Source organism: Megalops cyprinoides, chromosome 1 (assembly GCF_013368585.1).
Source record: "Megalops cyprinoides isolate fMegCyp1 chromosome 1, fMegCyp1.pri, whole genome shotgun sequence".
Lineage (NCBI taxonomy): Eukaryota > Metazoa > Chordata > Actinopteri > Elopiformes > Megalopidae > Megalops > Megalops cyprinoides.
This window is the reverse complement of record NC_050583.1, coordinates 58,257,408-58,284,286: the sequence shown is the minus strand read 5'-3', so window position 1 is coordinate 58,284,286 and position 26,879 is coordinate 58,257,408. Positions and strand designations below refer to the sequence as shown.

At 39.8% G+C, this 26,879-nt stretch overlaps 1 non-coding gene across 1 annotated transcript; it reads left to right on the top strand.

The window, feature by feature from the left end:
- Positions 1–2,240: 2,240 nt before the first annotated feature.
- On the top strand, positions 2,241–2,404 carry LOC118794166. The gene has a single exon (XR_005005744.1). It is a non-coding gene; the product is annotated as a U1 spliceosomal RNA (small nuclear RNA).
- The last annotated feature ends 24,475 nt before the right edge of the window (positions 2,405–26,879 follow it).

The following is a 26,879-nucleotide window of genomic DNA, read 5'->3' as shown; positions in this document are numbered from 1 at the left end:
AGCACTAAAGGGCTAATCACATCGGTGTGACCTATTGAGGGCATACTCATGGATTGTTCTGTTATACTTATAGATGGATGCTATCATAAAATGTCGATACTACTATTATTGTTATTGATGTTATGATTATGGAAATAGTTACATCCACACTATGATATAGCCATCTGTTGTCTAGTCCAACATTGTTTTCACATGCAGTGACACGTAATAAGAATTGACAGATCACTCAGCTGGCTGATAAATCCTTTGCTTCGAACTACTCTAAAACTTCCTTTGTAGCAGTATGTTTGTAACATATGTATGGCTACTGTACATATTCAGACGTTGATTCAAGATTGATATTTAATATTCAACTTAGCCCTGTTACGGCTAGGTTAGGCTAACCTACTTGCTAGAACTGTTTACAGTTGCTAAGTAACCGGTTCCCCTCTGAGATGACTGCTTAGTTCACACCAATCAGTTAGTACCATAACATTTAACAGTGATTAGAGCACCTTTAAGATTTCTACTCTCTACTTTGAATAGAATCTGTTTACTATCGTAACTGCATTTAACATATTAGCAATTTCTGTTATTTGTATCTTTTCAATTTTAAAAAACTGGAGCATCGCTAGATCCTGACTATTTTTGGAATGGAGTTTGGCTGTTGCGAAGTTTAAGATAAGAAACACCTAAATGGCTCGATCATAAATAAAATGCTGCCGCATTGAATTTACCTGATGGCGTTCCATCTACAACAGAAAACCCAAAATAAATTACAATATCATGTAACATACAAGTAACATAGCTAGCTACTTCCAGGATTAGCTGATTTCAGCCATCGAATAGCCTACTACTGTGTAGGCTAGATGACTAGCTAGTTAATGTAGCTAAGCTATATTCATTATAGTTCCTTAGCTAGCTCAATAATGGTAGCTGATTGAGGTGATTAAGTTTAGCTGCTTAACAGAACTCATCTGTAATCTATCTTATGATAATTGTGGTATGACACTTGGAAAACTGTTATAATTCAGCTCAATGTACCTTTGTTCATCAGTGATGGCTTCTTGAAATGCACTACAGACACTGAGGGAAAAATCACAGTGAGACATGCTGCTATTTGGAGAGAGCGAGAGCGCGCACTGAATGCGAATACATTGAATGAACACATTTGACGAATGTTTTATAGGCCTATATTATAAGGAGTGAAAAAATAACGTTATTAACCGGTAATAGAGATATCAAAATAACATTTCTGTTCTGGAACAATAAATATAATAGCGTTTTTTTGTTTCCGTAAAATAATGTTTGTTTTCGTTCCTCAAACCAATTCAATGCCCTGCCCTGTTTGCCCATACCTGTCTTGACTGCATTAAATATATCAGCAACATGTTACTGCAGCTGAAGCACTAATTCAGCACAGAGGACCTGTCTTGCTCCAGACCACCATAAGGCAATATTCAGCCATGGAGAGTGCTATGGAGAATGAATGGAATCAGGAATCAGGATCAACCTGCCAGCCCCTGGGGAAAGGGAGGGGTGGGGGGGGGGGGGGGGGGCAATCTCTAGTGAGTTTCGTTCCGACTGCAGAGTCCTTCTTTTCGCTCAGAAGGGACTTTTCCCCACCACGCTTACCTCTTGCTTACTCTCTGGGGACATTCAAGGTAATGTCCTTAAAGGTTTTTTCTACACCTCCACAAGATTAGACTACCTGGAATTTACTTGCACAGGATTTTCTTACCACTCTGAACTGGATCAAACTAGACCGATCATGCCTACCACACATACTCAGGTTGTACAAAGTCATGCTGACAAAGGATTTAGTAATACCTAGGTCTGTGCGTTATATTGGGTGAGACCTGAACAGAACACTGTTCCACCATCTTGGTTTGATCACAGAATTAATATCTCTGAAAATGTACGGGCAAATCTGAATGTTCCTAATTACAAAAGTTCATCGTGCTGGATGTTCTTTCTTTTTTTGGCAGGTTAGCTGCAGGCAGTCTCCTCTACTTGCTATCGGAAGGCAATGCACGCATGAGAGAGCTCACTCATCCATTTGAGAGTATGGCATTTCTCTGTATATTTTGTATTTATACATCCAGCTTATCTCAGAAAAACAGAATCTCAGAAAATTACAGAAAAGCACCAAAGGAAGTATTTGTATTTTACATGAGAGAAAATTATCTAAGTGATTTAAATGAGTATTAATCACAACAGGGCAGTTATTTCCACACAGACTTCCATTTGCTGTCATATACTTACTTACCTGGGAGGGGAGATACCATGATCAAGAAGGTGGTTGACCCAGGGCGAGGCTCAGCCATTGCACTCCGGCTGTGCTGACCCCTGCGAATTTCCCAAATGTGGGAATCTCGACTGCATAATTTCTGGTAGTGGGGGACTGTGTTCATGCTCTACCCTGATTTTTTTCCATTAACAAAAGCATTGACGTGTGCTCCTGATATGCATATTTGTTACACAAACTTGTTCCCTGGTCAGTCAGTTTGAGCACTGTCCAAATCTCAGATCGTTTTTCCTTGCAAAAACCTACAGGTATCTCTGAGCATGATATTCCATCCCATTTACTCTCTTCTCTGTACTGACATTAGGTGGCACTTTCCACTCATGGCACTACTTGTGGGGCCAAGTCCCCTCCAGGCATATTAACATGTTTATCGCAGAGTCAGAAATTACATCACAAGGATAACAAAAAGGACCACCTGATAGGCAGTGCCAGTTGCTAAGCATGTCAGTTTCAAAAAGTAATTAATATTTAACATGTAACTGTGTACTGTGGTGGACTGATTATTACACAGTGGTATAGTAACAGTTCTGAACATTGACAACACAACACAAATGACATTAATTTTGGATAATACTTCTTGTTAGTAACAAAAGGCATCCATTCCTCAGACGTTATAATTGAACATATCTCTGAATCTTAAATGTAATTATTTTGTAGCAGTAGGTAAGGGTTCTATTTGGTACCACTGTATTTCATCCTGTGTGATTTGTGATTGGCTGTTCCCCCCCCTCATTAGTTCCTGCATCGTACCTGGGGTATTCTGGCTATGTTTTCAATGTTTGCCACCGTGGAGTGGATGTTGATGTGATATGACAATGTCCTTATCTGTGCATGACTACAGATGGCTTATGGGTTTTTGCATGTGGTGCACATTAATGCACTAAAGCTGGTAGTGCTCTTAAGGTCATAAAACTACTATGTTGGCTACTTTTCCTCATGTCATACTATGCCAGCTTTAGTTTAAGGATTTTTAAAAATTTGTATACAGTTGCAATATGCAGGCTGTGTAAAGCAAATGCAATGAAGTTTATTTATGATGGGGATAGGAAGCTACATCATCTGCAAGTTGGTGGGGCATACTTCATTACCCATCCAGTACTGAGAGTTAGGCCTTTTATGAACCTAAGGTTTGATTCCTCTCAAAGCGTTACCTGTGAATCATTTAATCTCATTGGAAAATACAGAATTCAGACACACAATAAATAGCCAAATTCTGACCTTTTTACTCTTACTCTTCTCCATTTCGATTTCACTGCCACGTTACATCATTGCTAAATCTCGGGCAAAACGAAAATGTTGGTCTCTCATCTATTTACTGCAGTCAGTTGCTTGGCAAGTGTTCAACAGTGACACTCTTCCTACACCCATTTTTGTTGTGGATAACAACAAGGTAGCTAGCTAACTAATACAGCAGTATAATCTCAACGAGAACGAAACATTTTCGGAATTGTTTAGTGCAACTCAGCTTCATTTTGGTATCAATAATTTTTAAGACATACTGTAAGTGCTTTTTATTCACTTATAGATGATCACTGCTCTGTATTTTTGTGTAACTTGATGTTTTTGTACCAAGGGATTGTTTTTTGTTGTTTTTAGGTTATTTATTTATTTATTTATTTATTGTGGGGGTGGATGAGAGTGTCTTCTTAAGAAACCTACAGTGGAAGAAAGGGGGAAAAACACTAATGGCAATGACAAAGCAAACAGTTGGTCACAGATCTCAGTTGTTGATTTGTATTCTAAGCAATGCCTTAAATGCATAGGTACCCCTACATCTAAAAATATAATACCAAACACCAAAGTGATCAATTGGATGCACAGAATGGCAGCTATAAAGTTAGCAAGGAGGACACTGGCACATTGCTTGGGGGTAAAAAATCACAAGGTGATGGCTGGTCTTGAATAACCACTCAGTAAACATAGTCCAATGTGGAACACCTACCTTTTTAGCATACATTACCCCAGGCTCTATGTCCTCAGCCATGATTTTTCATCATCATGTTTTTGGTTAAAGAATAATTGGAATTTATGCATAAAAAGAATAGAGATAAAAGTACTACTTTGGCATTTCTGCCTTTTGGTGATGTAAACAAAGGCAATAAGCCCTGAAGACTGATAAATCAGAAAGGCAGAGAAAAATGGTACATCTTTCACAATAGGATGTCAGTGTCCACCTCCCAATTTTATCACCCCATTTGAGTTAAATTACTACCTTTCCCAAAAGTAGTAATTGTAAAAATGAATATTAAATAATTATCTATCTGGAGCTTCAGTAGGGTCTACATGTCTATAGTAAATGCTTACCTAGTGATGGACAGTCTGTGGCCGGAAGAGCTCCCACACAGGTGAAGGCAAGGTCAGTGGGTGATCGATTTATGTCAGCATCTCTTTAGGAATGAATGTGAAACGTCACTTTCACAAACATCCAAGGCAGAGCCATGGCTCAATGCCTCTTTCTAAAAGATTTCTCTCCCTGGTGCAGATATAATATTATATAATCCCATACAGTACATTCGCTGTCTTTTGCATTATTTTGCATGTACATATTTTTCAATAAATGTTCACATTTCAATAATACTTCATTAATGCAGGATTTTTTTGTCAATCTTGAAAACGTATTACCATTGCATATTAACCACAATCTCACTTAAAAAGGGAACTCAATATACGGTATGTTCAGTAAAATGTTCTTCAGTGTTGGTGAGGGAAACAGGTGGATTTGTTGGAGATCATCTCATGCTATATTATATTCTTTCAATTTATCTTTATTAAAACCTTTTTAGTTTAATTGAAATGATGCACAGGCATTTATTAGAAAACACATGACCCACTAATTGTTAATACTGCTTGACTTGCTGTTTTCATTTGGAAACAATTCCCAGTCCCTCAGATACTCTATCTGCCTTTGACTTTACCTATTGTGGTTGTATTCTCAGGCAATGCAGTTAGGTTGAAGAACATTATAGAGGAAAATTGCTTTAATGGGAAGAAAGGTTATTCCAGGACGAAATCATGGGGAGCTCAAGGGTTTAAATGTCAGGACAAATGGAGAAATCAGTCAGTTTTGTACTTGAAGTAAAATGTTGTGCATGATACCTTGTTTGCCATAATATTTGCTATATGGCGTAAAAAATACACATATTTGATTCTGAGGAACCTGTCCTCTTTGTTGATATAAAATAACCAGTGTATGAATTATTAGCATAGAATATTACATTTTGCCACACAATAAATTAAGCTCAGTTTGATTGAATCTCTTAATGGACAAGGCCTCAAGGCAATTCCCCTTGATTTCTACAAGCTAAATAACACTTCTGAAACTGTCCAAACACCTGCTTAGGAAGGAGTCATAGCCCAGTTGACCCAAAATTTTGTTTTTGTGGTGGAAGGCCAGAGATACAAGCACTGTGAACATAAATTTCTGTCAAAAAGAGAACAATGGAGATTCCCTACAGACAGGTCTTAAACTAAGTATTTCAGCTTTCACTAACATTCACTAACAAGTCAGTTATATTATCACTTACTAAGTGATAACACTAAGATAACATACTGAACACAAGATTTGAGGGAGGACTGCTTTCTATTAATAAACAATGAGATTTTTTTTCCACAGAAACTGCTGATTCTTCACACAGAGACTTTGGGGAGTTTATATTTCTTGGGGCTTGATGCAGACTTTTTAAGCTGTCAGAATGTACTCTACTAATCATCCCTGAGTTTGTAATGCGACTTGACAGTTAAATGTACAATGGATCTTTGATATAAAACACCGCATAGGTGTTTTCTCCATAATCCCAAAACATCTCCAGTTATCTCAGTTATCTCTGGCCATGCAGATTTCAGTGAAAAAAGTGTTTTCAAATATGCTATTCTTCAGTAGTAATTTTCTGCCATTTTATTTTAACAGCATTAATTACGGGAAAAAGCCAAAGGAAAAAGTGCTGTTGTCGTTCATCTGTTGTCCAACTGTATAATGACATCGCCAGAATTCTATAAATATTCCTTTAATGTTGTGTGCAAGGACGTAAAATTCTTTACTTGGAAATCCTAACTTTTCGTTGATAATAGAAGTCTGTGCTTTAATTACAAACATATCGTAAATGTATTGTTCCTATTTTGGTTAATGTTCTCATGCAACATGTTACTGAATTTATTTTATAGAATGGCATGAGAGGGAGGGTTTATGAAGTCATTGTGTTTCAGAAGATGTTTGCACAACAATCTGTTAAAACGTGCTTCTTCATGGCCAATAACAAAAACAGACTCTCCTTGCACTGCTAACTAAATGCAAATTAAAACAGGGCACACAGCATTAATGCAGAGGGTTGAATATCCATTTAATCATATCCTCCCTGCAGGGCATTCTGATAAAAATGACAGCACAACCGCATTACTAATTCTACTGCTGTCACTTCTCATAGCTACTTACCTTGCAAACAAACTGCTATAATGACACCTGCCTGCTGGGCTGGGAGGGCTGTGTTGATGCACTCTTACAGGGAATAGTCTGGGAACAGTCCCTTGGAACAGCCAGGCCAAAAACATTGGTTTCAAGATTTCTGCTGTGTTTGTTTCAAGAAATGCCCTCCTCACCTCAAAAATCATGCTTATCCAGAGAATAAAAAAAAACTACAAACACAGGTTTTCATCCAGAGAATTGCAAAACGATTTGTCCTCCAGGTATATCCAAAGTATGCGCTATCTCTGAAACACCCACGGTTGCCGTAGCTCTTTTTAGTGTAGGCTACATGAAAACAAGGTTCCCCGCATTTCCCTTCTTTGTTTGTCAGTGTCTGTTAATCATTTGATCATGTTAGCAAAAAAAACTACTTTCCTGCGGATTTGCAGACATAAGCAGCGAAGCAATAAAAAATGATATCTTGCGACTTTGCCTGGTCTACATGATAGATTGAAACAATCTAAAAGAACATGGCCAAAAGAAAAGGGCATGCACATTATGTCTGTGCCGAAAATATGTGTGCAAGTTAAATGTGTCATGATGACATCCATTACAAAAGTGGTAGTAAAACTGATTTACAAGTGATCAGACAAACAGCAGTTGGTGAGATATTAAACTCCACCCATCAGGTTCTCATAACATCCTCAAAAATATATTCATTCCAACAACACATACTTGATATTCTCTGTAGCTCTAGGCAACAGCGAAGCACAGATCCCTTTATTTATCCTCTGCCTTTTTATGGTTTGGTTGTAAAAGTATACAACTGGCAGTATTCTCTTTGACAGAAACTTTTGAGGAAGGGAGTATAAGTTTGTATCAGGTAAAATTTCCACTGTGGCTGTTAATGACATCGTGCGAGTGTGGCAAACAATATACCTGACAAAAATGCCAGAAACTGATTCCATCACCATACGATGATGACAAGGCTATCTACTACAAGTAACACCTTTAAACCTTTATTACTCTCAATCTAACATAATATAATGTTTTATTAGCTGTTAAAATGAGATGCGTCTCTATGCTGCCAGTCATGCCAAAGGACAGGGATGGGGGAAGGCATCGTAACACATCTATCGGTAGTAAAAACAGATCATGGGACGGGCTGGTGCTTAAATTGCACAAGATGTACCTCGTTGTGTGTTGAGACGCATCAGGAGTTGAGAATTAAAAGCTACCTGTCACTTTTGGGGACAGCACCTGATGCAGGAGTGTAACACAAACACCTCCCTGGCGGTCACGTCACCCCGCTACATATCTCCACTGAAGTGATTTGACGAGCCTTGGCAGGGGCTTGGTTGAGCTGGACTTGGGCTGTTGATACTCTTGGCAGTGTCACGCAGAAAGGCTTTTCTCGAGCGGGAGTGAGGACGGAGAAGACACATTATGCAACCTCTCTGCTATTTTTAAAACCGACACTCTGGGCTGTTTGAGAGCTGGAAGGGTCTCGTCTCAAGGATCTCGCATAACATCTGGGCACTATGTCGCGAGACCAGGCCTGACTAAAGGTACCCCATGTACTTTCCAAACACACTGAGTGTTACATGTCTTTGCATTGGCTTGCTAAAATAGAAGCTATCTAAAGCTGAAGAAAAGACAAACACACATTTTGATCTGTGTAAATCAGTTCATTTTGAGCCATGGTGTATTTTATACGTGTTATAAAAAGAATCCAGACAAAGTCAAATGGATGGATTTCTTTTTTTTATTCATTACATGTGCCATGCACTGTATCATGGTGCATCATCCTGTGACGTTTGGTCTGAGCTGCTTCAATATTGATTGAAAGAAAAAACATGAATGTGCATTTGAGTAGTTTGCACCTTCAATATTACAAGGCATGCAATGACATCTGAATTTCTCATGTTTGTGCCTCTCATGCTTATTGCTTAAATCCCCGTGTCATTTCATGTGTATAACGTAGAACACTTAAACCATTTTATTTGACAATGTAGGTTACAGCAGATATGTTCATCATCTGAAACTCACATTTTGACATATATTAAAAATTGACAATGTAATGCTACTGCACCAATATGTTGTCATTTACAGTATGTTTTCTCAATAGGAGGCAGTTTGTTTACATAGTAACATAAAACCATAAGTTTATCTGGCAATGCATGCGATGCTCCTCAAAGTAAAGGAAAAACAAACAGATTGAAATGCAACTTATACACATGCGGGATTATTGCGTCTGAGAAGTGAATTGAACAAATGGGAAGCTTTTATTATCAATAACAGTATCATCACCGTCATTATTTTACTTTACAGGGCAATGCTTTGCCTTGATGGCATTATTACAGTAACCAGCCACATGGCTCCCCCTGCTGTTTCAGGTTACGAGTGGAGGAGCAACAAAGGGTGAGTGTGTTAGTTTATAGGGTGGGGGTGGTGGTGTGTGTGTGTTTGTGTTTGTGTGTGTGTGTGTGTGTGTGTGTGTGTGGGGGGGGGGGATGATCAGTTCGTTACAATAATGAATAATTGATAAAACAGCCAAACACAGCATAAAAGCAATAACACTACAATATTGTGCATTATTGGAGAATTATGCTCCGCAATGCAAACGTGAACAGCCCGGGAACACCTTGCATGTATGCACTCTGCACTCATCAGTTATCACAATAATAAATTAATAGTGTGATAGATGGTTCCGGTTCTCCATTGCAGCTGAGAGCCTGTATAATGTTATTAGTATGCGGAGGCCACCCCTTCCTGCTTAACAACATTAATGATGTATCCCACCTCAGAGAGGAAATATTATAAGGGCTGAGGACCAATAAAACTCAAATTGCCTTGTTATTTATGACAGACGATTAATAAATTACAGTATAATTGTTCACATCACTTCCATTCATCAAAAGTTTTTTTTTTTTACTGCTTGTGATTGAAAAGTACATTATTGACACACACCCCCCAAGACAAGTATGCAAAGGAGATTAATAGCTGCCATAATAGAATTCAAATATACTTCCACGCCAATGACAGTCGTTTCTCACTCTTCTGATTTTACACAGTCAATAAGAGGTGTTTACTCTGACATGCCTCTGTAATTAAGACTGGGAGAGGATGTGTGTAATCAAATTGCACGGTACTGTTGAACTGTGACATTTTTATTCATTCCATTCAGTAATTTAATAATTTAGATAAATAATTTCAGTTGGATTAAGTTCATCTTTGCCATAGTAGGGAGTAGTATTTGGGCAACACTGGATGTTTTGTACAGACGGCATAGCCTTTCTTCCAGACCACGGACATGCTCAGTATCTCTCTATCTGTCTCCCTGCCTCTCTCCCTGCCTCTCTCTCTCCCTCTCTGTCTCTGTCTCTCTCTCTCTCTCTCTCTCTCTCTGTCTCTCTCTCTCTCTCTCTCTCTCTGTCTGTGTGTCACTGAATTACCTCATTCTGTTTTGAATTACAATTCCAGACATACAAAAGAGACAGACAAGAAAACACTCAGCTAGCTTGAAAAGGAGCATCAGTGTATGCTTTCCCATGTATTGTACATGTTCGTGTTTTAAATCATATTGTAAATGATCCCCGATCCCTCATTTATTAATTTGGCTTCAGCCAGCTGCGTGCTCTGTCTGCGGTGGCCAGATGCCTCATATCAGTCAGGGCTGTAAACGTCAATATGTCAGGTCAATAGCTTTGTGTGGTATTGACTGCTCCAGAGAAAAACGTAGACCAGCACAAGCACAACATCCAGTTATTCTGCAGTCAAAGAGATTCAGGCTAAAAGCTTTTCTTTTCAAACAGTACGCACAGCTGAACGCATGTGTGTTTCAGATGCTGTGCATATTTTTTACGTCTGTATATTTTGTGCGCCCAATACATTTTGAGTAAATTACAACATAGAATGTGCAAATATATTCATTTAGAATATTTTTTTCAAAGAAAAAGGAGTTCTGTTATTGGAAAATAGATCTCCTTGCGTTAAAATCAAGGTAGTCATCAGTCAGTTTCCCTCTACCCTTTACAGAAGGATGATGAACCAGTTTTGCAATCTGGATGGGCTTTTTTTTTTACAGGGCATTTTCCAGTAGTGAGCACTCTGCAGTATCTGTGGAGCTCTGCAGCCAAGCAGATGTGTGTGTGTGTGTGTGTGTGTGTGTGGTGTCAGCCTGGAGGTGAGTGCAGGAACAGTGCACTGTGTCTGAGAGAGAGCCAGTGGAAAATCACTGTGCGTGTGGGCTCGCACTCAAACCCTCTGGGCCAGATCCATCAAACGGAGGCAAGACGCTGTGCTGTAAAACCTAACTTACTCTGCAGCATGCAATTTCAGACCGTATACACTGAGCCTGTTTGATGTTAAACATACCATACGCGTATAACGTCTGGGTCTGAAATCTACCCACAGCACTCAAATGGCCAATATATTGTGCATACAATTGTCACAAGGTCGACCTTAAACATACTGCAAGTCTTTCATTTTAATGTAACCATCTTTTCATATTTGTTACATTGTAAATATTGTTAGGTATAATCATCTTGCCCTTTCTGTATTAATTGTCTAATTTTCAAAACTATATAATTTTCTGCTGTCATAGAGTGTTACATATAAGACTATCACTGCTGTTTTTTTAACATAGTACATATAGCTGCCATGAGCTCCTAAGTATTTTGAATAGCTACTGTCGAGCAGACATCACTGAGAGCTCTCCCGGTAATTTACATAATCTCCTAATGGAGACGAGGCCATTTTCTTAGCATTGCACGGCGGTTGTTTTAATCCATGATTATTTGGTATTTCAAGATATCATCTGTACCATTGATACATAATAATTCGCAGACGTCTGCCCAGCAGCCATTTCAGACGATCAGTTAGCCCTGACAGAACAGTGCAGGGGTCGTTTGTTAAAATTACAGCTTTTCACACTTGAGTTTCCACAAGAGCAATGAAAGGACAGGAGAAAGATGACTGTTTACTCCAGGAGAGCACAATGTGGAAATGCTAGCGCTCATAACAAACATTACCCCCCCCCCCCCCCCCCCCCCCCACACACACACACACACACCTCCCCTCCACCAACCCCTCCTTCATTCACCTTCATGTTTCTTCTACATGAAAAGTAAGAACTGCTTGTGAGGAAATCCACTCGAAAACAACTGATTAATAGCCATGCATGTTTGAGCTGAAGGCTTGATAATCACAGCTCGGAAATCCAATCTAATTCCGCAATGGAAAGCCATTAAAAAGCAGGTCATTGATTGAACCTGCTTGTGTCATCTTTTCATAGCAAATATTTTCTAGATTTTTTTTTCAAGCCCAATACCTCCTCAATAGTCTGTTTGTTTAAACAGTAGTACATGCAAGTTCAACACATGTTGTGTTCTTCAAAAAACTGACAGACAGCAACATATATTCTTCATGCTTGCTATTACTCACAGGCTTCACGTAAACTTGTGAAAACTGGCATGAGCTTATAACACACGCCGCAATACCTGCTATGTTTGAAGAGAAAACAACCTTAGTTTTGTAACGTAAAAGCAAAGATATTATTATATGTCATCCTTGTGATTCATGGTGTCCATCTATGTTACAATGAAACCTGAAAGAGTTTGGTTTTATTATATTTTTATTCACACATTTAAAATGTACAGTGCTGTTAAACTAATAGTTTTTCATTTTAATGAACCACTTGCTATTAATTATTTATGAAGACATTTTGAAACAATGAGCTAAATGATCTGCTAGAAGGAATAAAAGCTGTGCTTGTATAGCCATAGAGGTGCTGCAACTAAAATAAGTGAAATACCAAGAAAGAATTGTTTGAGCACATAACCGTTTGGGTGGGGTGGATGGGGGTGTTGTCACCTCTCCTATACTGGGAGTCTATAGGGAGGGACAGGACAGTTTACTAGTCTACAGTATAAAGTACAAACATGAGCTCACTTATGACTTTGCTCAAGGTTCTGTATTAAACACTTTTTGTTTTAACCATTTTTTTGGCTGTCATTGGCTGGTTCACATTTGGTTCACAAATGTCTTGTTTCTTCTTCGAGTCCTTGCCGTTGCACAAGAGAATTCTGGCTCGGAATCACAAAATATGAACTAGTGGAAAGGAACCACACTGAAAATATATTTATTTTAAGAGTATACACATATTTATGTACAGTTCAGGGCAAGGTGCACAACCCTGTGGATCTGTGGTATTCTCAGGCATGGGAAGTAATCTCCAGTCAGCTACTGCTGCATCTTAAGCAAAACCAATGGAAACTGAATGGTAAATGATCAAGGGTTGTCTCTCACCTTCTCAGGGATTAGATACACAGATGTACAGACATGTGCACACACAAACACACACATACACACACACACACGCACACACACGCGCGCGCACACATGCACACATGCACACACGCAAGCACTCATAAGCCCAGCCCTGTGACTCGTGCCCATCTCCCCGTGCGGGGAGTCAGGTGCTGTACTGTATGCCAGTCACATCCAGGCCCTCAGCGATGCTGGGACTGCAACCCCGGCTCTTCATCATCATGCCTCTCACATCTGCTGGCCTGCTGCTGCAGTGACTCCAATCACACCACTCCTCTGATGCATATAACAAGGACATCTGAGACTGGGAAATGGGAAGGTCTCTTTCACCGTGGATGCTATTACTGAGCTGTGGTGCTGTGTCCCCATTTCTTCTGCGTGTGTGTGTGTGTGTGTGTGTGTGTATGTGTGTGTGTGTGTGTGTGTGTGTGTGTGTGTGTGTGTGTGTGTGCGCATGTGTGTGAGAGTGTGAGAGTGCCTGTGTGTGTATCTGCATGAGTGCATGGGTGTGTATCCCTGTGTGTGTTTGTGTTTTGTGTCAAGCATAGAAAATATGTTTATTTAACTCAGCTGCGTTTCATTTTCGCAAGTAGCAGTTGAGAGAATACTGAGGTGCTACTCATCCGAGTGCTAAAACATAATCTTTATGTTCTCTGAGGTGTCATACAAGGGCAAATTGCTCATGATGTTTATCACTCAGTTTTTCATATAGCTGTGCCTCTCCTCTATTTGCATTATGGGTGATCAGAATGCTGTGTGTAAACTTGGAGTGTTTCTGCGCTAAAACTATTTTCATTAGAAATACCATTTTGTTGTGTTGCTGACCTATTTTTTGCTAAGGTGTATGTGCTGAGTTCTGAATTTTGGATGTGTGTCACTGCTTCCGCTGTACACTTGAAATGTACACTTGAAATATTTCTGTTGTAGATGTCAGGATTTGTGATGACGTAATGCCACAGGAAAATAAAGACTGAGAAGAAGACACAGCAGCAGAAGAAGATATGGAAGTAAATGTACCTCCATTTGTCGTGAACTATATGAAGTTGTCTGAATACAAATGAGTTTTGATGGTACTGACAGTACAGAATACACCTAATTAAAGAGGGAAATTGTCTTCTGCTTAAGAAAGTCATACTTTATATAGAATAGCATTATAGAGAATGCTTTCATACTGCTCTCAAATAAGAAATGTATTCCAGAAAAGTATAATTTGTTTACAATATCATATATAATAGTCATTTTGCATGATGTAAGTACTAAGTAAAACACAAAGTGTGTTATGTTGTTTTCAGGAAGTTTTAGTTATTATATTAATATTACATGAAAATATTTTTATCTGAAAATCATTTCCACATTTTTGCAGTACATCTGCAGAAAGATTATGTGCAGCAAAGTGTTACTATCGATATCAATTGCCATTACAATCATCACTTGTATTAAAAACATGCGCTGACACAAAAATGTGTATCGACATGATTCAACTCAAACAGGTCTGCAGTAATTTCACCTTAAATATGAGTGATCTTAAATAATTCAGCATTTGCTCTGTAAACACCTGAAAGGAAGAAATGGCCATGGCTCTAACACAATCTGAGTGAGTGGCATAATGGATCCCTGTCTACATAGAGATAACAAGCCAGCTACTACCATCCAGTATCTCCCCTGACACCATTCTTGAGAAAAATAATTAGTTAGAAACCATTTCTGATGTTTATTGAAAATGATAAATGTAAAAAAAAAAAAGTCTAAAAAAGCTGGTGAAATAAGTCACGGCTATGTATATTGTTTAATGAAATAGCCATGTCCAAGAGAAAGGCAAAATGCCTTTTCCAATCTTTTAAAATCTCATGGAACTATTACATTTTATTAGTTCTCTCCATGGTCTTGTTAAAATGAGGTGTTCATCAAAAAAACTTCAGAAGACTTTAACAACACTAAACCCCAGGAACACTGTGGGCATGCTTGTTCTATCTTTCAGCTCTTCTCCCTGTTTCACAGAAATGAAGATGGTCCACTTCCTTTTTAGGTACATTGCCTCATGGTTTCCCAGCCATTTATTCATGGCCTCTCATTGGAGGAGGGTTTCTGCTGGCATCCAATCACATTGAGTAATGGCTCTATTTTCTATAACAGTCCACTGGGCTGAGGTTAATGTAATTATGTGCAAGTTACTGGTACCATCAAATGAGATTTTCACACAGAAAATGCATGCATTTCAAAACTAAGGGGAGACACCTGATTGTGAAGCAGCACAATAAGCTGAGAATTTAATAAAGGTTTTGCATAAAGCTGAGTCGCAGGATTTTCATTGAAATGTAAAGCGAAGAGCGCATCCATGCGGTGGAGATTGTTTAGTCATTGTTATTATCCTCTATCTATAATAACTCAATGTGCATTCTCAATGGCACCCGGAAGATGCTATCAACCGCTCCCATTATTCAATGAATAATATAAAAACTGTGACTACCAATGGATGATAAAGCAGTTCTGCTCACATCTCTCATAGGCTTTGTTGGTATGAAAATGTGTCACTGTCACATACAGTTTCCACAAACTGACAGCATCACTGAGCGTAGAGAAACCTTTATTTTGTGAAGCCCTTGTTGCAAGTTGCATTGTGTGTCATTTATGGGTGAAGGGTGGCCAGAGCTGTGCTTGAAGCACACTGGCCACAGAAGCCACACAGGCTCGCTGTCATGCCTTTCTTCTTTCTGGTTGGTTAACACAGCATGCAGAGTGTGGGCTTCGCCGTGGGGCTTGGGGTGGGCCTACCCAAGCTCCCCTGATCCTGTGCTGCTCCCTGTCCAATGAAGGTGCAGCTGTGCTGTTTGGAAGCTCTCTGTCAGCTGGACCCACTAACCCCATCAATCAGTATCATGTGGCATTGTGCTGACCATTTATTAAAGAAAAGGGAAATGGTCCAGTGTAGCCAAGTGCATCTCAGCCTTGCACTGTCTGTGTTGCACCAAATTTCTACAACCCCACTTGAGTCTACTTGTATGTATATTTCACCATCACAAATATTTTCCCAAAGGCTTTGAAATGAAACAAATACACTGAAAATGAAAATGATCGTTAGAACATCATTTTTATCAGTAATTCAGTCATGCTATCCTTGGATTATGGGTCTAGTCTAGGAACTGATATAGAATTGAGCCAATAACATGAGAAAAAGGCAGTAATACTTTTTGGCTTTATTTGGACAGTTTGTGTGTATACAAAGCTAATGTCATTACACAGTACAGGAAAAAAAAACAAGTTCAGTCCATAGCTGAAACAGTGTTGTGTGTGGCTAAGCAGCAGGCCTGAGGCTAGAGTACAATGTCTCATTCAAATGCATTTACTTCAAACCCAGCAGTGCTAGGTTGCAAACGTCCAGCTGGTATGCTTTGTCCTTGAGAGTTAAGCAACCTGGCTCTCTACTAGATTCAGTTCCACATTTCCTTGTAAATTCTACATATACTCATTTCACATAGAATTTTAGACACAGCAGCATTTAACCTGTACGAATAGCACACAATAGTGATATCAAAGATATCATATCTCATTAATAAGATTAATAGCATCATCATATAGCTATGCTGCCAGTGTAACGAAAAAGCACAATTGTTCATATATTTTTTTCTTAAAGTAAATCAGCGTTTCCCAAACCTCTGCTGGAGGACCCCTTGTCCTGCATGTTTTAGATCTCTCCCTGCTCCAACACAGCTGATTCAAATGATCAATTTGATATGAACTCCTGAAGCTGCTTAATAACAAACTGATCATTTAAATCAGCTGTGTTGGAGCAGGGAGAGATCTAAAACATGTAGGATAAGGGGTACTCCAGGAGAGGTTTGGAAAACGCTGAAGTAAATAAACTGTTGAATGAAAAACACTGGCAGGAGGAAGAACACCGTAATATGTTCAGGAATGCAATTATATACAGTACTTACATCAATTCGTGTTTTGTGAAACCTGATAGGCTCAATAGAGCCATACACACCATTTAGTGGTACACAGTAAGCATCCAGTTTTAAGTTATGTGAGGTCACCATATATGAGCTGGTAAATTTGCAACATGCACTGGAAAATCATAGGAATAATTTCTTCCTGCTTGGTTAAAAAACCTTGACAAGAATGAGGTAATTATCCCTCAATTCAGACAGAAAAAAACATAATTATATGTAGAGTAATTCTCTGTCATCCATTCTTATTTACACTAACTTACACATGAAGATCTCTGGAGTGTGTTACAGCATTCCAGCCTCTCTGATGGGAGCTGCTGGGATATGCAGTAAGCCTGTTATGTTGCAAATGAGCTAAATGAGAGGTTAAATTGTGAAGATTAATAAAATCTAGTCAAATTATAAGCCTGTGTTTTATATATATTTATATATAAGCCTATGTTTTATAATTTTATATGTAAAATTTGTAATTGAATTAAACTTTTCTGAACCACTGTTTACCCTTTACTTTCCCTCTAAACTGAATGAGTACTGTGTGTGAGAGAAAGGTTGTATACAATGTAGGCACATCTTGATGTGGTGGAGGATTTACGGCACCCATATTATTATCATATTATGTTTTTAAAATCACAGCAGGCAACTGGGGACGGAAACTTATTCATTAAGAGGCTATTGATGAACAATTGCGAAAACACACGGCGTAAACACATGGTCTCGTTGTGATATCCTTTGTAAAGCTGACTCCTCGTCACTCTTTTTGAACACACCTCTTTCAGTGAGAGACCAAACCGTCAAACTGAACTCTGCGGTGCCAGGATGAGACCCCCCTCCCCTACCCCTCCTCACCGCCACCACCGCTCTTGAAGGAACGCCAGAAAACTTCCTTTTTCCTGGTGGCTGCCCCAGAAGTGCGGCAGACACAGACCCACCATCTGGTATTTTTTTGTCTGGAAGAAGGTTGCTTTCCCGCTGCCGAGTGGCTGATGGTGCCCTGGTGACAGAGCGGCCCCTGTTGAAGCCCGGCCGCCAGCCCTCCTTATCTCTAGCTCCCCGGCCCTGCATTTTAAAAACCCTCTCCGCACGTAACATACAGCGCGGCTCGCCCAATGAGCTCGCCGCCTTCGAAACCCCTCCAAATGAAAGCAAGCAAGGGAAGGAGAGAAGGGCTCCTGGGAGAGGATTTCCATGCTGCGGAGAAGAGCCTCATTTTCTCCTGCCATCTGTTACCAGTCCCCAAGTTGAAAGCTCCATTTATGTCAAGCCTCCCACCGCCACAAAAGCAAAACACTGAAAAGGCGAGGCCCGGCATCACCCATTTCAAACAAATTTGCTTCTTTACATTGCTGTCTATAGCACCTCTCTCTCTCTCCCTTTCTTTTTTATAAATCACCCACTTATATCTGTTTTTGCTATTCTATTAGCTGCCCAAAGTGACACCAATTAAGCATCTAAAAACGATACTGTGATTAATGATGTTGTTTGCATGTTTGTAGGTCAATTCATTTCTGGTACAGTGTTACAGCTTAATTGATCCTGATACAAGTGCAAACACTGAAATCTTATGAAAGGTGGCAAGATGCATCAAAAGGAGTAGTTGGGGGGGGGGGCACGTTGATCAGAGGATGATCTTCCATAAGTGAAATGAGATGGCACTCTCTCATTCAATTCGAGCCTTTTAGTGTCTGTAAGAGAATGCATGCATTAAGTAGTCTATGTACAACATCTGTTGTCGTGAACATTTTGCAAAAGGTAAAACATTTCCATGCCTGGAGAGGTTCATTACAACCATGTAGAAAGGGAATATTATTGAAACACTTCACAAATAATCAAGAGGAAAACAGAATCCACAGAATAATTTCTTGTCAATAATGTGCCTGATGTTTATGCCCGAAGACCTTTAGCAAAGCCATGTTAATGAGCTGGATGTATGTATCTGACAGTTCATTATCATCTCATTCTCGTCCTGGTCTTATCCATGTGTTTTGCCATTTGAATGACCCCTGATGAATTTGTTCAGACTGGGCTACATTTGTTATTACACTTCAGATTAGTCCTGAAATTGCAAATTTCCCAATGTAAAAGAATTATCCATATCACTGCAACTTGGATCAAAATAGCTTCAGAGAACATCTTCGGTGAGACCATACATCATACACCACAGGGTTAATAGTACATTCTCCATGGCTACACAACAGCCTTGCATCACTACAAGAAGAGAACTGGACTTGTATAGTAGAACATGCTCTATAAATCCACTAGCAAGCCTGGCTGCTGCCACTATTACCTCTTTGGTTGTGCACACAGCATTTCTGTAACGTGGGAGTCGTGTTGGATCGATCTGAGGGACACGGTGTTGTGACCCTTTGGTCCCTGGTGGGGTGGGCCTCCAGCAGACAGGGCCTCTGTGACCTGAATGTTGTGCTTCACCGACCACACACTCTGCGAGTCATGTACACCACACCACACAGCCCTGACCTGCTCACCCAACCACACAGAGACGCACACACACACGCACACAAAGGAACACTGACATGCACCCACATTGTGAACCCACACAAGAGCATTGTGCTTCCAACTGAGGTCACCATTCTAAATGGTTCACCCTACAGTAGATATTTTATTTGCTGGTCTTCTGTAAAAGGCAGGATGGATTAGACTGCACATATTCCTTCTGAAATTTGAGAGTAAAGCCATCCTGCATTGCCCCATTCCAGAGGGAGATGGACACTAGAGTCAGACAACCTGTGCTTTGGTTCTGTAGATGCAGCCTTCAGCCATTTCTACTGTTTGTGCTGCTGTTTGTTTTGCTAATATGAAATATAAAATATCTAAACAGGAGACCCTTTAAAAGTTGTGACAGACAATTAACCTGAGCAATTAGCAGCTGTTAGGCGCACAATGACAGCAATAACAGTTTGTGCAACACAACACCTACAATAGCACAGTAAGCACACAATCTCACAGATTTTTTAATAGAAATTTATCATGGAAATCATTTATTTTGACATGGGATCAAAAAAGAACAACCAAAACTAATAAAATTACAAAGCCATTTGTGATACCTCCATGAAGGGATTCGGAAGTAAGCCTTTTCAAGCATCAGACGGCGGGAATGTTTAATGGTTTAATTAGACCTGCTACACGCACAGTGACGTGGAATTCCAAACAGTGAACAAAGACAGAGAGCTCAGAGCATAACCTGGATATTCCTCACCCGGCAACGTGACACATGACACGTGGGAGCACTGCGCAACGACAATATTTGCTTCGAATGACACATACAATAATATGGCCATCTGCTGTGTGAGCACTAACAGTCACTCGCATGTCAAAGCGAGACCCCGGCACCATCCGTTCTGTTGCATCTCTTTGGACAGCTTTTGTGAACCTTTCCCCCTGCAGCTCTTTAACACTCTGGTGCACTCTCAGCCCTTTATCAACTGCATTCAATGATGCGTCTTCCTCTCTAGGCCCCTAAGACAGAGACTCGTGTAAGTGCATTCACTTCGTCTTGACCTCTTTTCTTTTTTTTTCCCTCTTGACACATGTAGTGATGATTTGTTAGACTCTATCCATCTAAACTCCATCCAACAGCATTGCAGGTTTACTCACCAGTGTGAACTGTAATATCTGAAGTGTGCTTTTGTGAAGAAAAAAAAATGAACGTGACGTGTCATTTCAAGACAAAAATGCAACATGAACACACGGGATACCAGGGGTAATGAAAATATGCCACCACAGTGACGTTTTGTATGTTTCAGTTTTGCCTGAAACTACCAACTGGGGGGCTGCTCTTACAGTCTGAACTACAGCTGACTTTATTTAGAGGGTTTCTGTTTACAGTACTTTATCCAAACGTCAGCTCTCCCCACCCACTTACTCTAATCCCAGGTGGCCTTCTCCTGCACACGTGTACCCAAGGGACCCATATAATCATTTCTCCATTCAATCATTCAGTCATTCACTCAACTCACTCAATCAGAGGTAGTCTCGCTGACAGAGCAAAAAAAAAAATATCGTTCATTTTCCTGCAAGATCTTCTCATAAAATTGTAAGCATTAGGCATTTTTTTTTATGATAACTAGGTAGTGCACATCTCTAGGGCCATTATTACTTTGAGAAATATGTACTCCCTGCATGCTATAACGCTCCACCACCTACAGGAAAAAAAAGAATATTAACAGGTTCACATTCTACAAATTCTGCTCAAACATGCAGTTCACCTCATCCCTAGACTACATCATATGCAAATAAAAATACATTTCTGTACATTTTTGCATTTTTGCTTCTTTTTGCCATCACCATAAGTTTCATTTCTGCAAGGTAGTTCTTAGTGCTCCAAACATTTTACCACCCCCTCTAGCTGTTGAACAGCATGCTTCTTTTAATAAATAAATAATCCTAGACTCCATATTATATGTTTCCTGTATGATCATACATTGTTCATCATGGAATCTCCAATACTTGAACAGTCTCTACATTAACTATGCTCTCAGCTACCAGACTATTAAAAAACACAACCGCAACCATTTTAACATTGATACAATTTAAAATCTATTGATTAAAAGAGTTGGTTTAAATGTGTCAAGTTACATAAACACAGCTGGATAGCTGTAAAGAGAAGACATGTAACTAATTTAGCTCCATAACTTTGGCTATATAGATAGCTTGCTAACTTATGATCCAAAGTAAGAGGTGAAAGGGATGTCTTGTCCGTATTATCAGGTGGATTTTGACTTTGTCTCCTGTCCGCCTTGTGAGCATTAGCATCCACTCACACTCAAAGGAACAGCTTCATCAGTTGCATCTCCTCAGACAGCTTTTGTGAACCTCCCCCTGCAGCTGTCTGTTAACACCCTGCTGCACTCTCTGCCCTTTATCAACTGCATCCAACTGACATGTCTTATTCTCTGGACCTCTGGGATAAAGCCTCATATTAGTGTACGCATGTGAATACGCTTTTAAAAAATGCATGTAAAAATGGGCTGCTCCTCCTAAAGTAAAATCAAGTCTTTCAAAGACCCACTAAATGCTTTCAGATGGAGCTATCAATCAAATAATCTGTTCCCCTATGCTTGTGGAAAAGGCAAAGAGACACCTGCTATGCAACGGGGAATGTGTGCCATTTTACAGCTGCTGCACTGATCACTGGGGGAAAAACCTGAAAATCTGTGTAGCCTCTTTGTTACTAACATTTCAGATGCACCTCCCCAATGTATGCAATGTGATAACTGAATTAGTGATGGTGCCATTCGAAATGCACTAATTCAATGTATGCAGTGTGATGATGGCCCTAGTTATTACTGTTGTTTGATAGATTGACACGTTCAGAAGTTGTCTTTTGTTTTCTGTATGTAAAATTGTTCCCGTGACCTTATTAGAGGCAGTTTTACGTCATTGTTTTGGATAAAAGCATCTGCCAAGAGAGCAGATGCAACTAAAAACAGATTTGAACGGCAGACTATATTATGAACTGCTAAATATAAACACTAAGTCCTTAAGATTACAATTATTGAAACTTCATGACCTATTTAACTATTTAACTGGATGAGGGTGATGGGTGGCATTATGTGATTATTGCCTCCAGTGAAAGGACTTCAGCTCATAGGAAAAATGTGACAGCATTTTATGAACACTGCTCAAGACCCAAAATTTTCGTTCATTGCTCTAGGCAACTTTTCTATTTCTGCAGCTAAAATCAATCACTGACTTCTCCAAGCTGAGTAGATTGTTTTGCCTTCACTTGGGTCTGTATTTTCAGTGAGCGCCTTATCTTAAATAAAATCACATTGGGCATATGTGCCTACCTGCTGGGGTAATGGAAATGCTCTATTTAGAAAGTTGACATGTGTAAATGGCTTTGCCTCAAAGCTCTTGTTGGTCCTGAGCATGTCTTAGTAGAGCAGAAACTAAGGACACTTCAGCTTGCATGACCTACATCAGAGTTCTTCAAATATGGAAGAGTACAGTTTCAAGGTACAAAACCTGAGCTTACTATGGAATGTAACCACAAATGAAGTTTGTTATATTCCAGTGGCTAAATTCAGATGTTGCATTCAAAGTAGAAAACATTGGAAAGAATACCATGAATCCTAGGTTAATTGGAGCATATTGGAAAATTGAATAATGCCTTGTATTAAGTATTACACTGCACCTGATAAGTTCTCAAAAATATGTCCGCTGTTCCATCCTGTTATTCTTCACAATGTGAAAGAGTATTGTCCCACGATTTCTGAATAATCTATTTCCATCCATATAGACATTTGCTCAGATATCATAGACCATGTATTGTTGTAAGGTCAGTAAAAGAGCACGATATAGACATTAAGTACTTGCATTTATACATGCTTTCATCTACACATCTCAAAGTGCATCATCACCAGTTCCTGATCCACCTGGATGATGCACCATGGTGTCCATTTTGAGCTGAAATGAATGCTATGCAGCTGGTTGAGGGGAGGCATGGTTGTTTTTTGGAGGATGAGTACGACATGGAGGCAACACCTGTTAAAAAGTCCTCTAACAACAGGTGTGGCCGCTACTCTTGGTGACATTTTTGTTGTTTGTGGCTGAGGGCTCGTAACCTTCATCCAAAGAAGCGCATCCTGGACCTAGAAAACGAAACACTTAGTGCTGTGCTAGCAGAGTGAGGAAACAGAGGCGCTGAGAGGAAACCAGGGGTGTACTGTGCACCAGACCTGAGGCTGCAGTTCTCTGGAGGGGGGAGGAGGAAGAGGGGGCCGTGGATCTTTAAGAAAGCGGGAGGGGAGAGGTTCACGGACAGGGTCGCTCTGTGCCATTCCAATGAGCAGACAACATTTCATAAAGGCAACAGAACACTGAGCAACCTGAGGGGAGACAAATCCATGCATTTTAATTGCTCCATTTTCACTGCGTTTCGGGGCATTTCTATGTAAATCTGTCAGTACACTCAGAGGAGGAATCTAGTTTGCACTGAGCATATTTTTTTTTTTCAGAGAGGAGATACAAAGGTCTTTGCACAGAGCTGCTGGTATCATAATACTTCAGACTGAAACGATTTCCTTAGTACGTAGCACAGAGCGCAGTAAATTTTCAAGACAACAAGGAAACAAAATACGAACCTTGCAATTAATTACAACTTCATCAAATTGCGGTCTTATTTAGACCATGATGTGACACAATTGTTCCATTGCTTCTCTTTCCCTTGCTGCTTTTTCAACATGTTTAAATAATAATGGCATACAAATGCGAAATGAAGAGAATGTCTGCAGAGAGTGATGCATAATTACTTTTATGATAAAGACTATTTTGATAGATATGAGTGCCAAACAAATGCAAGTAATATGATAGAAGATGATCCCTAACCTGTGAAATTTCTTAAATATTTGCCACAGTGGGTAAGTTGGATACACCACAGCATGAAGGCAGAACATTTCAGGTACTTCAGTACGAAATGTTTTGAGGTGCTCCACTTTACAAGGAAATAATCAACCCACCCACTAAACAAAAAGGCTTAGCATCCACCCAGGTGATGTACATCAGCCATTTAGGGCGAGCAAGCCCACATTACCTATCCCAGTGAGGTCATATTTGATCACAAAAAATCACTGTTATCAACAGGGATGTGTACACATACATGTAGATTTATTGTTAACCGTTTTTAGTTATTGATCAATTTCCATTCATTTCTTACAGTGAAAGGCAGTCACAGATATGGCTGTAATTACAGGAGTCCAAGGCAAATGACTGGAATTATAATACATGAATAAAGAAATTGATAAATAAATTATTTATTGCAATAGACTGTCTAGACACGCTGACCTTTTATGATCATCAAGAGAATAAATATGCCATTCAGCGTGGGTGAAAAAGTTTAGACATTATTCTAACCTTGTTGTCATCAAAACACTACAACAGTACCCCACCTATGCTTGTAAGACCCATCCACCTTGCCGCCGATCAAAGTGCGCTGCAAACCAACAGATGTGTCAGCTCCTCTATTTCAGAATGAATCCTGTCATGTTGGGAGACCACATTCTCTCACACTCACACAAGCACACGCACAAACAGCTCTCATTTCAAGCCCGGTCGTCAGATATTAACCACAATCCATGATCAAGACTGTCTCTCCAGGGAAGGCGTCCTAATTATATTTTTTTCTTGCAATCCCTTCTGACTTATTTCAAGTAATAAAGTACACTAAATCCAAATTCAAGGAGACAAGGAGCCCTGGTGTTTTGACAAGTTAAATGACTGTGGGCAATGATGGGCTTCCAGTCTGCAGGCAGCACACGTCGCCTCTCTGTGCTGCTCTTTATTCCCGCTGTAGCTTCCAACCCACCGCAGTCCCTTTTGAGGTTAAATTGAAACGAATTGTGTTGTTCAATATTTTATTGACAGCAGCCTCACAGAACGTTGCTACAATGACACCACGGATAATTATTTCACCGTGGATCCCCCCCCCCCCCCCCTTTTTTTTTCTCCAGCCCTTCTATTCCTGTAGAGAATTAGTTCTGCATAAATTACCCGGTGGAATATTGAATCAGTCTCTCCACGGGGACGCTGTGTGGCTGATTACCAAGAACAGAGCAGACATGGAGAACAGGAGCCTCCAAGCGAGGGATGGTACAACTGCAGGACTGAGTGAGAAATGTTTACTGCATCTGTGCGGCTGGGGCTTTTGCAGCCTCGCTCAAAACATTTCGGCTCGCCATCTTTTTTTCGTGTCAGCGATCAGAATATGTTTGTCTGCAATGACAAGCGCCAATGGGCTATCACGTGACACACTGCCTGACAACCACTGACCCCACGCTGGACACAGTTGCATTTTCAAAGCCATACATTCCTCATCGCACTGTCCAGTCAAAATCAAATTAGAAGCTTTGATAGAAATTGATAGAAATGCTGGTTTCCTAGCAAAGCGAACCCCAAAATTAAATATTGTCACCAAATGTAAAATCTCATTTATTTCTGAAACCCTATTTCATGACCCATAATCCTTTGCAATATACACCTGTCAGTCAACAGGTTCATACACAGAAATACATTCCAGCTATTTCCTCACTTTGTATTTTTCTGTATGGATATGAATCTTCTGCATCTAAAAACAAATTAGTTGTGTTTTGAAATATTTTTTTTATTTGACAGTCATGTCACATTGTCACCAAAAAAAGTATTTCTGTGACTTGAATTACAGTTGCTGGCATTACACATATCCTGGGTTGATAACGTACAACAGTGTTGTGAATTTCACTTGTTAATGGAATATTGAGGACACATGGATCATTTACAATTGGTGTTTGATTCACGGGTAGTACAATCATAGTATTATTCCATTCTTGCATTCTGTATCCTGTGTAATACCAGTAGGTGTGAATCCATCGGTTTATAGTCAAAAGTGAACCAATGAATCGGTAGATTAATCAACTAAACACGTAATCGGCTGACAGACCTTATAAAAGAGAATCAAGAGGGGTTTGAAGGTTGCAGAACGGCTCAGGCATTGAAAGTGAATAATCACAGTATCCGTGTCTGAATGTCAGCGTTCCCTCTTCATTGTAATGCAGGGAGGGATTTTCTCAGGACAAAAAGTACCTACTGAGTCCATGATTAACAGCTGAACCCGAGGAGAGAGCGGCGTAATGTAATACTGAAGCCCTGAAGCTTTCACCCACCTTCCTTCCTACTTTTCATTTGCACCCCTGAGGTCCAGACCGAGAGGTATGCACACGCTAACGTCTTTGTTCATCCGCAGTGACACAAAGGAGCATGAATGTGTTAGGCTAGATATTCTTTACCCTTGGGATTCTGTGAGTCGTACTGCTCTTTGTTATAATTATGGGCATAATGGATTGTCTGTGTCCATACTAATCAAATGTCCTCTGTTGCCTAAATAGATCAATCATGTCTCTCAAGGCTCTCTCATGCTCTGTGG